The sequence below is a fragment of the Bos indicus x Bos taurus genome, chromosome 21 (assembly GCF_003369695.1).
Source record: "Bos indicus x Bos taurus breed Angus x Brahman F1 hybrid chromosome 21, Bos_hybrid_MaternalHap_v2.0, whole genome shotgun sequence".
In the NCBI taxonomy this organism is placed as follows: Eukaryota; Metazoa; Chordata; class Mammalia; order Artiodactyla; family Bovidae; genus Bos; species Bos indicus x Bos taurus.
This window is the reverse complement of record NC_040096.1, coordinates 32,091,266-32,102,074: the sequence shown is the minus strand read 5'-3', so window position 1 is coordinate 32,102,074 and position 10,809 is coordinate 32,091,266.

The window sequence follows — 10,809 nt, the reverse complement described above, 5'->3', positions numbered from 1 at the left end:
TCGTCAAGGCTGTATATTGTCACCCTGCTTATTTAACTTATATGTACAGTATATCATGAAAAACGCTGGGCTGGATGAAGCACAAGCTGGAATCAAGATTACAGGGAGAAATATCAATAACCTTGGATTTGCAGATGACACCACCCTTATGGCAGAAAGTGAAGAACTAAAGAGCCTCTTGATGAAAGTGAAAGAGGAGAGTGAAAAAGTTGGCTTAAAGCTCAACATTCAGAAAACTAAGATCATGGCATTGGTCCCATCACTTCATGGCGAATAGATGGGAAAACAGTGGAAACACTGACAGACTTTATTTTGGGGGGCTCCAAAATCACTGCAGATGGTGACTGCAGCCATGAAATTAAAAGACCCTTACACCTTGGAAGGAAAGTTATGACCAATCTAGACGGCATATTAAAAAACAGAGACATTACTTTGCCAACAAAGGTCCATCTAGTCAAAGCTATGGTTTTTCCAGTAGTCATGTATGGATGTGAGAGTTGGACTATTAAGAAAGCTGAGCACCTAACAACTGATGCTTTTGAACTGTGGTGTTGGAGAAGACTTTTGAGAGTCCCTTGGACTGCAAGGAGATCCAACCAGTCCATCCTAAAGGAAATCAGTCCTGAATATTTATTGGAAGGACCGATGCTGAAGCTGAAACTCCAATACTTTGGCCTCCTGATGCAAAGAACTGACTCATTTAAAAAGACCCTGATGCTGGGAAAGATTGAAGGTGGGAGGAGAAGGGGATGACAGAGGATGAGATGATTGGATGGCGTCACTGACTCAATGGACATGAGTTTGAATAAACTCCATGAGTTGGTGATGGACAGGGAGGCCTGGCATGCTGCAGTCCATGGGGTCACAAAGAATCGGACACGACTGAGCGACTAAACTGAACTGAACTTTATATAGTCAAGGTACATGCACATGGGTGTCTGTTTTAAGGCTTATGGTTCACATTCATTATCTTAGGAAACAAAGTTATAACTTTTTCTTAAAATATTAGTTGTAATTTATTTTTGAGACTTTCAACAGGGAAAGAAAGCCTACTTAACATCATTTCTGTGTGAAAGTGGTTTATTATTCAAATATTTGTTGGAAGGCTAATATTATGACTTATTTATAGAAATGCATAATAAAGGAAAGAATAATTTTTCTGTACTTGACTAGTGGAGAAGCTCATAAAAAAGAAGAAAATTATTTTGAGGACTGCTCAGAATATCCAGTTTAAACAAATTCATGAGGCAATTAGAGTAAAAAGACATTTTAGCTAACTCGTCTTGATTTGCATTATAATACTCAACTAAAAATTAAAACTTTTTTTTAGTAAATTAGAAATTTCAAATTTAACATATTCTAAACTTACAGTAGAATTCTAGAATTCTTCAGTTCAGTTCAGTTCAGTCACTCAGTCGTGTCCAACTCTTTGTGACCCCATGAATTGCAGCACACCAGGCCTCCCTGTCCATCACCAACTCGCGGAGTTGACTCAGACTCACGTCCATCAAGTCAGTGATGCCATCCAGCCGTCTCATCCTCTGTCGTCCCCTTCTCCTCCTGCCCCCAATCCCTCCCAGCGTCAGAGTCTTTTCCAATGAGTCAACTCTTCGCATGAGGTGGCCAAAGTACTGGAGTTTCAGCTTTAGCATCATTCCTTCCAAAGAAATCCCAGGGCTGATCTCCTTTAGAATGGACTGGTTGGATCTCCTTGCAGTCCAAGGGACTCTCAAGAGTCTTCTCCAACACCACAGTTCAAAAGCATCAGTTCTTCAGTGCTCAGCTTTCTTCACAGTCCAACTCTCACATCCATACATGACCACAGGAAAAACCATAGCCTTGACTAGATGAACCTTTGTTGACAAAGTAATGTCTCTGCTTTTGAATATGCTATCTAGGTTGGTCATAACTTTCCTTCCAAGGAGTAAGTGTCTTTTAATTTCATGGCTGCAGTCGCCATCTGCAGTGATTTTGGAGCCCCCAAAAAGAAAGTCTGACACTGTTTCCACTGTTTCCCTATCTATTTCCCATGAAGTGATGGGACCAGATGCCATGATCTTTGTTTTCTGAATGTTGAGCTTTAAGCCAACTTTTTCACTCTCCTCTTTCACCTTCATCAAGAGGCTTTTTAGTTCCTCTTCACTTTCTGCCATAAGGGTGGTGTCATCAGCATATCTGAGGTTCCTGACATTTCTCCCAGCAATCTTGATTCCAGCTTGTGCTTCTTCCAGCCCAGCGTTTCTCATGATGTACTCTGCATATAAGTTAAATAAGCAGGGTGACAATATACAGCCTTGACATACTCCTTTTCCTATTTGGAACCAGTCTGTTGTTCCATGTCCAGTTCTAACTGTTGCTTCCTGACCTGCATACAGATTTCTCAAGAGGCAGGTCAGGTGGTCTGGTATTCCCATCTCTTTCAGAATTTTCCACAGTTTATTGTGATCCACACAGTCAAAGGCTTTGGCATAGTCAATAAAGCAGAAATGGATGTTTTTCTGGAACTCTCTTGCTTTTTCAATGATCCAGCAGATGTTGGCAATTTGGTCTCTGGTTCCTCTGCCTTTTCTAAAACCAGCTTGAACATCTGAAAGTTCATGGTTCACGTATTGCTGAAGCCTGTCTTGGAGAATTTTGAGCATTACTTTGCTAGCGTGTGAGATGAGTGCAATTGTGCGATAGTTTGAGTATTGTTTGGCATTGCCTTTCTTTGGAATTGGAATGAAAACTGACCTTTTCCAGTCCTGTGGCCACTGCTGAGTTTTCCAAATTTGCTGGGATATTGAATGCAGCACTTTCACAGCATCATCTCTCAGGATTTGAAATAGCTCAACTGGAATTCCATCACCTTCACTATCTTTGTTCATAGTGATGCTTTCTAAGGCCCACTTAACTTCACATTCCAGGATATCTGGCTCTAGGTGAGTGATCACACCGTAGTGATTACCTGGGTCATGAAGATCTTTTTTGTACAGATCTTCTGTGTATTCTTGCCACCTCTTCTTATATCTTCTGCTTCTGTTAGGTCCATACCATTTCTGTCCTTTATCGAGCCCATCTTTGCATGAAATGTTCCCTTGGTATCTCTAATTTTCTTGAAGAGATCTCTAGTCTTTCCCATTCTGTTGTTTTCCTCTATTTCTTTGCATTGATCACTGAGGAAGGCTTTCTTATCTCTTCTTGCTATTCTTTGGAACTCTTCATTCAGATGCTTATATCTTTCCTTTTCTCCTTTGCTTTTTGCTTCTCTTCTTTTCACAACTATTTGTAAGGCCTCCCCAGACAGCCATTTTGCTTTTTTGCATTTCTTTTCCATGGGGATGGTCTTGATCCCTGTCTCCTGTACAATGTCATGAACCTCAGTCCATAGCTCATCAGGCACTCTATCTATCAGATCTAGTCCCTTAAATCTACTTCTCACTTCCACTGTATAATCATAAGGGATTTGATTTAGGTCATACCTGAATGGTCTAGTGGTGTTCCCTACTTTCTTCAATTTCAGTCTGAATTTGGCAATAAGGAGTTCATGATCTGAGCCACAGTCAGCTCCCGGTCTTGTTTTTGTTGACTGTATAGAGCCTCTCCATCTTTGGCTGCAAAGAATATAATCAATCTGATTTGGGTGTTGACCATCTGGTGATGTCCATGTGTAGAGTCTTCTCTCGTGTTGTTGGAAGAGGGTGTTTGCTATGACCAGTGCATTTTCTTGGCAAAACTCTATTAGTCTTTGCCCTGCTTCATTCTGTATTCCAAGGCCAAATTTTCCTGTTACTCCAGGTGTTTCTTGACTTCCTACTTTTGCATTCCAGTCCCCTATAATGAAAAGGACATCTTTTTTGGGTGTTAGTTCTAAAAGGTCTTGTAGGTCTTCATAGAACCGTTCAACTTCAGCTTCTTCAGCATTACTGGTTGGGGCATAGACTTGGATTACTGTGATATTGAATGGTTTGCCTTGGAAACGAACAGAGATCATTCTGTCATTTTCGAGATTGCATCCAAGTCCCATCACTTCATGGGAAATAGATGGGGAAACAGTGGAAACAGTGTCAGGCTTTATTTTTTTGGGCTCCAAAATCACTGCAGATGGTGACTGCAGCCATGAAATTAAAAGACCCTTACTCCTTGGAAGGAAAGTTATGACCAACCTAGATAGCATATTGAAAAGCAGAGATATTACTTTGCAAACAAAGGTCTGTCTAGTCAAGGCTATGGTTTTTCCTGTGGTCATGTATGGATGTGAGAGTTGGACTGTGAAGACGGCTGAGCGCCAAAGAATTGGTGCTTTTGAACTGTGGTGTTGGAGAAGACTCTTGAGAGTCCCTTGGACTGCAAGGAGATCCAACCATCTCCAACCAAGGAGACCCATCCTGTCCATTCTAAAGGAGATCAGATTAGTCCTGGGTGTTCTTTGGAAGGAATGATGCTAAAGCTGAAACTCCAGTACTTTGGCCACCTCATTCGAAGAGTTGACTCATTGGAAAAGACTCTGATGCTCGGACGGATTGGGGGCAGGAGGAGAAGGGGACAACAGAGGATGAGACGGCTGGATGGCATCACTGACTCAATGGACGTGAGTCTGAGTGATCTCCAGGAGTTGGTGATGGACAGGGAGGCCTGGTGTGCTGCGATTCATGGGGTCACTAAGAGTCGGACACGACTGAGTGACTGAACTGAACTGAACTGCATTTCAAACTCTTTTGTTGACCATGATGGCTACTGCATTTCTTCTGAGGGATTCCTGCCCACAGTAGTAGATATAATGGTCATCTGAGTTAAATTCACCCATTCCAGTCCATTTTAGTTCGCCTATTCCTAGAATGTCAACGTTCACTCTTGCCATCTCTTGTTTGACCACTTCCAATTTGCCTTGATTCATGGACCTGACATTCCAGGTTCCTATGCAATATTGCTCTTTATAGCATCGGACCTTGCTTTTATCACCAGTCACATGCACAACTGGGTATTCTTTTTGCTTTGGCTCCATTCCCTCATTCTTTCTGGAGTTATTTCTCCACTGATCTCCAGTAGCATATTGGGCACCTACTGACCTGGGGAGTTCCTCTTTCAGTATCCTATCATTTTGCCTTTTCATACTGTTCGTGGGGTTCTCAAGGCAAGAATACTGAAGTGGTTTGCCATTCCCGTCTCCAGTGGACCACATTCTGTCAGACCTCTCCACCATGACCCGCCCATCTTGGATGGCTCCATGGGCATGGCTTAGTTTCATTGAGTTAGACAAGGCTGTGGTCCTAGTGTGATTAGATTGAGTAGTTTTCTGTGAGTATGGTTTCAGTGTGTCTGCCCTCTGATGCCCTCTTGCAACACCTACCGTCTTACTTGGGTTTCTCTTACCTTGGACCTGGGGTATCTCTTCACGGCTGCTCCAGCAAAGCGCAGCCGCTGCTCCTCACCTTGGATGAGGGTTATCTCCTCACCGCCACCCCTTTTGACCTTGAACGTGGAATAGCTCCTCTAGGCCCTCCTACACCTGCGCAGCCATCGGCTCCTTGGAGGTGGGGTTGTTCTTCCAGCCGCAGCCCCTGGCCTCGAGCGGGGGTAGGTCCTCCCGGCCGCCGCCCCTAGCCTCAGGCGTGGGGGCGTGGGGTAGCTCCTCCTGGCCACCGCCCCTGACCTCTGACGTGGGGTAGCTCCTCTCGGCTGCGCCCCTGACCTCGGACGTGGGGTAGCTCCTCTCGGCCGTTCCTGCGCCGTGGCAGCCTGGCACTCTGGGCCGCTGCCCCTGACCTCAGACGTGGGGTAAGTCCTCTTGGCCGCCTCCCCTCGGGCATGGGGTCCTCTGGGCTTCTGCCCCTGACCTCCGACGTGGGGTAGCTCCTCTCGGCCGCGCTCAGTGCTCTGGTTGCAGCCGCCCACGCTAAATGCTAAACTGAGGATTTATAATCATGTGTCACAAGAAAAGCTGAACAATAGTAAATAATTACCTGCTTGCCTGCTAAGTCACTTCAGTGGTGTCCAACTCTTTGCAACCCTATAGGTAGCCCACTAGGCTCCTCTGTCTACGGGATTCTCCAGGCAAGAATACTGGAGTGGGTTGCCATGCCCTCCTTCAGGGGATCTTCCTGACCCAGGGATGTAAACCACATCTCTTCTGTCTCCTGCGTTGGCAGGTGGGTTATTTACCACTAGCGTCACCTGGGAAGCCCTCAAATAATGACATGGTAATAAATTTTTTGTTACTTGGCCTCTAAAAACCTCTTGACTCATTTATAATATGGGCAAAATAATAAGACTACTATAGAAGTTTATTATGAAGATTAAATTAAATAATATGCGTTTAGAACAGTAGCTGGTGTGTATGGTAAAGTGTTCAATAAATGTAAGCTTACATTATGTGGGGAGAAAAGCAAAAGATGGTTGTGCAGAAGGAACAGTTTAGTAAGTACCTAGGAAATTCTTTGCAGACAGAATGCATGTAGAGGTGGGTTTTATTCTATGCCCACCTACAAGACTCTGTGGTTTCTGCCCCTTATCCTAAGTACACTAAACTAAAAAGAAATTCGTAGGCTGCAGCTTGAGCTTTCTTTCATCAGTTGCTCCACTTAGGATCAGGCCTTTTCACACAGAAGAAAAGGCTTTCTGGGTCCTCTTTCACTTCTCACAGTCTGTATGTGGATTGGGTGCCAAGAATTCTGTTCCAAAATGAATGGGCACAAATCAGTCACATTTCTTGAGTCAGGTTGGAATTTAATTGTTTTTAATCAGAGACTTCTGGAAAGTGTATAGAATGAAGAGTTCAATGGGGTCTTTCCACTGTTAGGAAGTTCAACATAGAATAGTTTTAAGTTTCAGAATGTGAATAGAGGGAACACGTCAGGATTGATTTTTCTAAAACAATTTTGAAGAAAGAAAAGAAAAAACTTTTATTACATTTTAATTTTAGCTTTAGTTCTGGGCTTTGAGACAGTACATGAAAAAAAAAAAAAAAGACGAATGTCCTCAACTCAGCTTTGCACATATTGTTCTCCAATGAGTACAAGGTAAAATTTGGCCCGCTCCTGATGTGATTCCAATTACAAAATGTACGATACAAGATTTTATGGAAGTTCTTCTGAACCCAAGGTCTCCCCAGATGGAGGCTTTGAGGCAAAAGAAATCTAATGATATCTAAAGAGGAGATAGGCCAAACAGCATAAATGTGAACAGCATCAGAAGGTCTGGATTTTATCTTTCTTCATCCCCTAAACAGATCCCTTTCCTTCTTTGGCCCTTATTTTTTCATCAGTAGGAAAATGATTAGGTTAGCTCAGAGAATCTTAATTTAAGATCTTTGCCTGTTAGGTGGATCCTAAGTGGTATGATAATCACAAAACCCCATGCAAAATTTTGTGCACAGTAGATTTCTGGAGAGGAGGGCCATAGTTTTGCTTTCATCAGAGTCTCAAAAAAATCCAGGTGGCAGCCCTTGTAGAAGTCTCAAAGCAGCTCTTCATCACTTAAATAATTTTATGATCTTGGCAGTTAGGATTGTTAGGAAGCAGATTAAAGACCTATGTTTAAGAGAGGCAAGACTGATCCATTTTCATTACTTGTAATTAGTCCGTTTTATTTAGTGAAAAATAAATATCTAAAATAAGCAGGCTGTCAATAAAAAAGGCATTATGAGAATCCAGAGGTCAACTTTCTTGCCCTATAAAAGCCATAGTACATAGCAAACATGTTTGTTTTTCTAATTTACTTATTTGTCTGCATTGGGTCTTAGCTGTGGCACACGGGAGCTTTATTGTGTCAGGCAAAATATTGTCATTGCAATGTGTGGGCTCAGTAGTCTTGGCTCGCGGGCTTAGTTGCCCTGCTGCATGTGGGATTTTAGTTCCCTGATCAGGGAACAAACCCGAGTCCTCTGCTTTACAAGGTGGATCCTTAACCACTGGACTACCAGGGCAGTCCCACAAATATGTTTTTATTTGTATTTTTGAAGTATAATTTACATACAACAAAGTGCACAAATCTTACATGTACAGCTCGATGAATCTATACGTATACAAACCTGCAAAACCTGCCCAGCACCCCATAAGCCTCCCTTCTATTCCCCAAATATCACCTCTACCAAACATAGTTACTATTCTGACCTCTGTCATCATAGGTAAGTTTTGCCTGTTCTTGAACTTTATGTAGATGGCATCATACAGGATGTAAAACTACTAGCATATACCTTTCTGCTCTGTTGGGAAGCAGTATGGTGCCAGGGAAAGAGGACAGACAATTTTGGAATCAGAAACACAGTGCTTGAATCAGTCTCCATAGCTCACCCACTTTGTTATCTTGAACAAATGACTTAATCTTTTTAAAATTCTGTAAAAAAACAAAAACAAAACACTGTAGTAATAAAAACCTGTCTGGCAAGTCTTATGCTGCTGCTGCTAAGTCGCTTTAGTCGTGTCCGACTCTGTGAGACCCCATAGACGGCAGCCCACTAGGCTCCCCGGTCCCTGGGATTCTCCAGGCAAGAACAATGGAGTAGGTTGCCATTTCCTTCTCCAATGCATGAAAGTGAAAAGTGAAAGTGAAGTCACTCAGTCGTGTCAGACTCTCAGCGACCCCACAGACTACAGCCCACCAGGCTCCTCCGTCCATGGGATTTTCCAGGCAAGAGTACTGGAGTAGGGTGCCATTGCCTTCTCCAGTAAGTCTTATGAGAGTAGCTTATTAAATACTTTATGTAAGGTGTCTGGCTCACTGAAGGGGCTCAAGTTTGTTTAATTTTCCTTTCCTTCTCCCTAGAAAATTTCTATTCCACCTTCTAGATCCTGGGTCTAGGAGTGCTTCCTAAAGGAGGCCTTTTCTAACTTCCTACCAAGCAAAATTGCTATTTTCTTGGGTCTCTTTATTTCATTAATGTGCTTTGTATGTTCCTCTGCTATAGCATTTAGCACAGTCTACTGTCAGACATGACTAAACAAAAACAACTGTAGCTATTTGTTGCTATTACTACAAGAATTTGAGAGTCTTGTGGTCAGGAACTATGTAATTTCACCTGTATTTCACCAGTGCCCTTACTAATAAAAGAAATTCAATAAATTTTTGTGGAATAAATGAATTCTGCTCTACTGGCATTCTTTTAGAAGTATGTACTGTAGATAGCAGAATTAACTTTGAAACTATTAAGAGAAAGAATGTGTAGATTTTGAGTTTGTTAAAATGTGTGTTTCAATGATTAGTGGCTTAAAAAACAAAGCAATACTTTATATACATGATACAGACACTGCGTTACAGGCGCATTTCCATGAAAATAAGTGAGATTTGGCACAATAAACAACTTACATGGAAAGGCTAACAAATGGAATGAGTTTGTAACTTTTCCAAAGTTGGAAAACACAAGACAAAGGAAGAGACTACAGGGCAGTGAATGAAGGAGCAACTTATACCGAATGGTCACACAATTAGAGGAATTTTGTTGATTGTTTAATCTTTAATTAGTCTTTTGAGAAGAGAAGATGTGGAAATTCCAGGGTTACAATGGAATCTTAGAAGATGACAGAAAATATGTAGGTGGGTGGGTGTCATGTTAAGTATACTTAGAACATACTTTCATTTCTAAGGAGTATCTAAAGTGTGTGTTGCTGTTCAGTTGCTAAGTTACATCTGAATCTTTGTGGCCTCTTGGACTGTAGCACACCAGGCCCCTCTGTCCTCCGCTATCTCCTGGAGTTTGCTCAAACTCATGTTCATTGAGTGGGCGATGCCATCTAACCATCTCATCCTCTGCCATCCCCTTCTCCTTTTGCCTTCAATATTTCCCAGGATCAGGGCTTAAGTAGTCATAAAATTGTAATAACCTCTTAGACATAATTGCAACAAATTCAATTTAACTGTTTCTTATTGAATGCGATTTCCCTCAATTAAACAAGGATCTGTCCCAATGATCAAATGTAATGATAGCTCCATCCTGAAATTGAAGCCATCCTTTACATCCGGCAATTCACATTTATGGCCCTACAGCAGTTACACCCATCTCTGGCCCTAAAGGCAGCCTAAGTGGACAGATATTAGAGTGCCTTCCCTGACTTACTCCCTGCACACATAGGGTGACCACACCTCCTGGTTGACCTGGCATAATTATTAATCGTGTCCACTTTCACACTCAAAAATATCCCAAAATGAGTTGACAAATTTTGTCACCTTACCTTTGGGCCTCACACACAACCTGTCCAGTCCTCTCTCAGCCCCCCTCTTCCCACATCCCATGCTTTATTAAGCCTCAGAACCCTTTCCCACATTCTTTCCCTCAAGTTCTCATCAATTAGTCCTTGAAGTGTTAGTCAAACACATCAGCAGTAAACATCAAGAATGCAAAGCAGGAAGGGATGAAAGTTGGTTAAAGAAGGCAGTGAAAGAAGGAGTAAAAGGAGGAGGAAGATTGTATACTAAGGTTTTCTTACAAATTATCATGAAATTTATTTCCTTTTGGCATTACGAAACTAGCTTTGAAGACGGTTTTGTGAGAGGAAACCCCAAACAGAGTGACTTCTTTGAAAGCAGAGTGACTTCTTTGAAAGATGCCACTTGCCGAACCTGTAAGTTTTGGAGTGTTTATGGGAACAAAACACAGGACTGCTTTGTAAGCACATCAGGCATTCAAGACTTACGTGTTGTCAGATCCGCTGACAAAGAGAAAAACGTTCCTACGATTGCAACTCTGTACAAGGTGCTGTTCAGGCGCTTGTGAGAAATTTGTGCCTCTTTTTTTTTTCTTGGTTCGTTATCTGGACACTTTTGAGGTTGATTGCTGTTAAAAAAAAAAAAGATTTGTCCTACAGTGTAGTACAGAAACAAAGGAGTTACACAAGT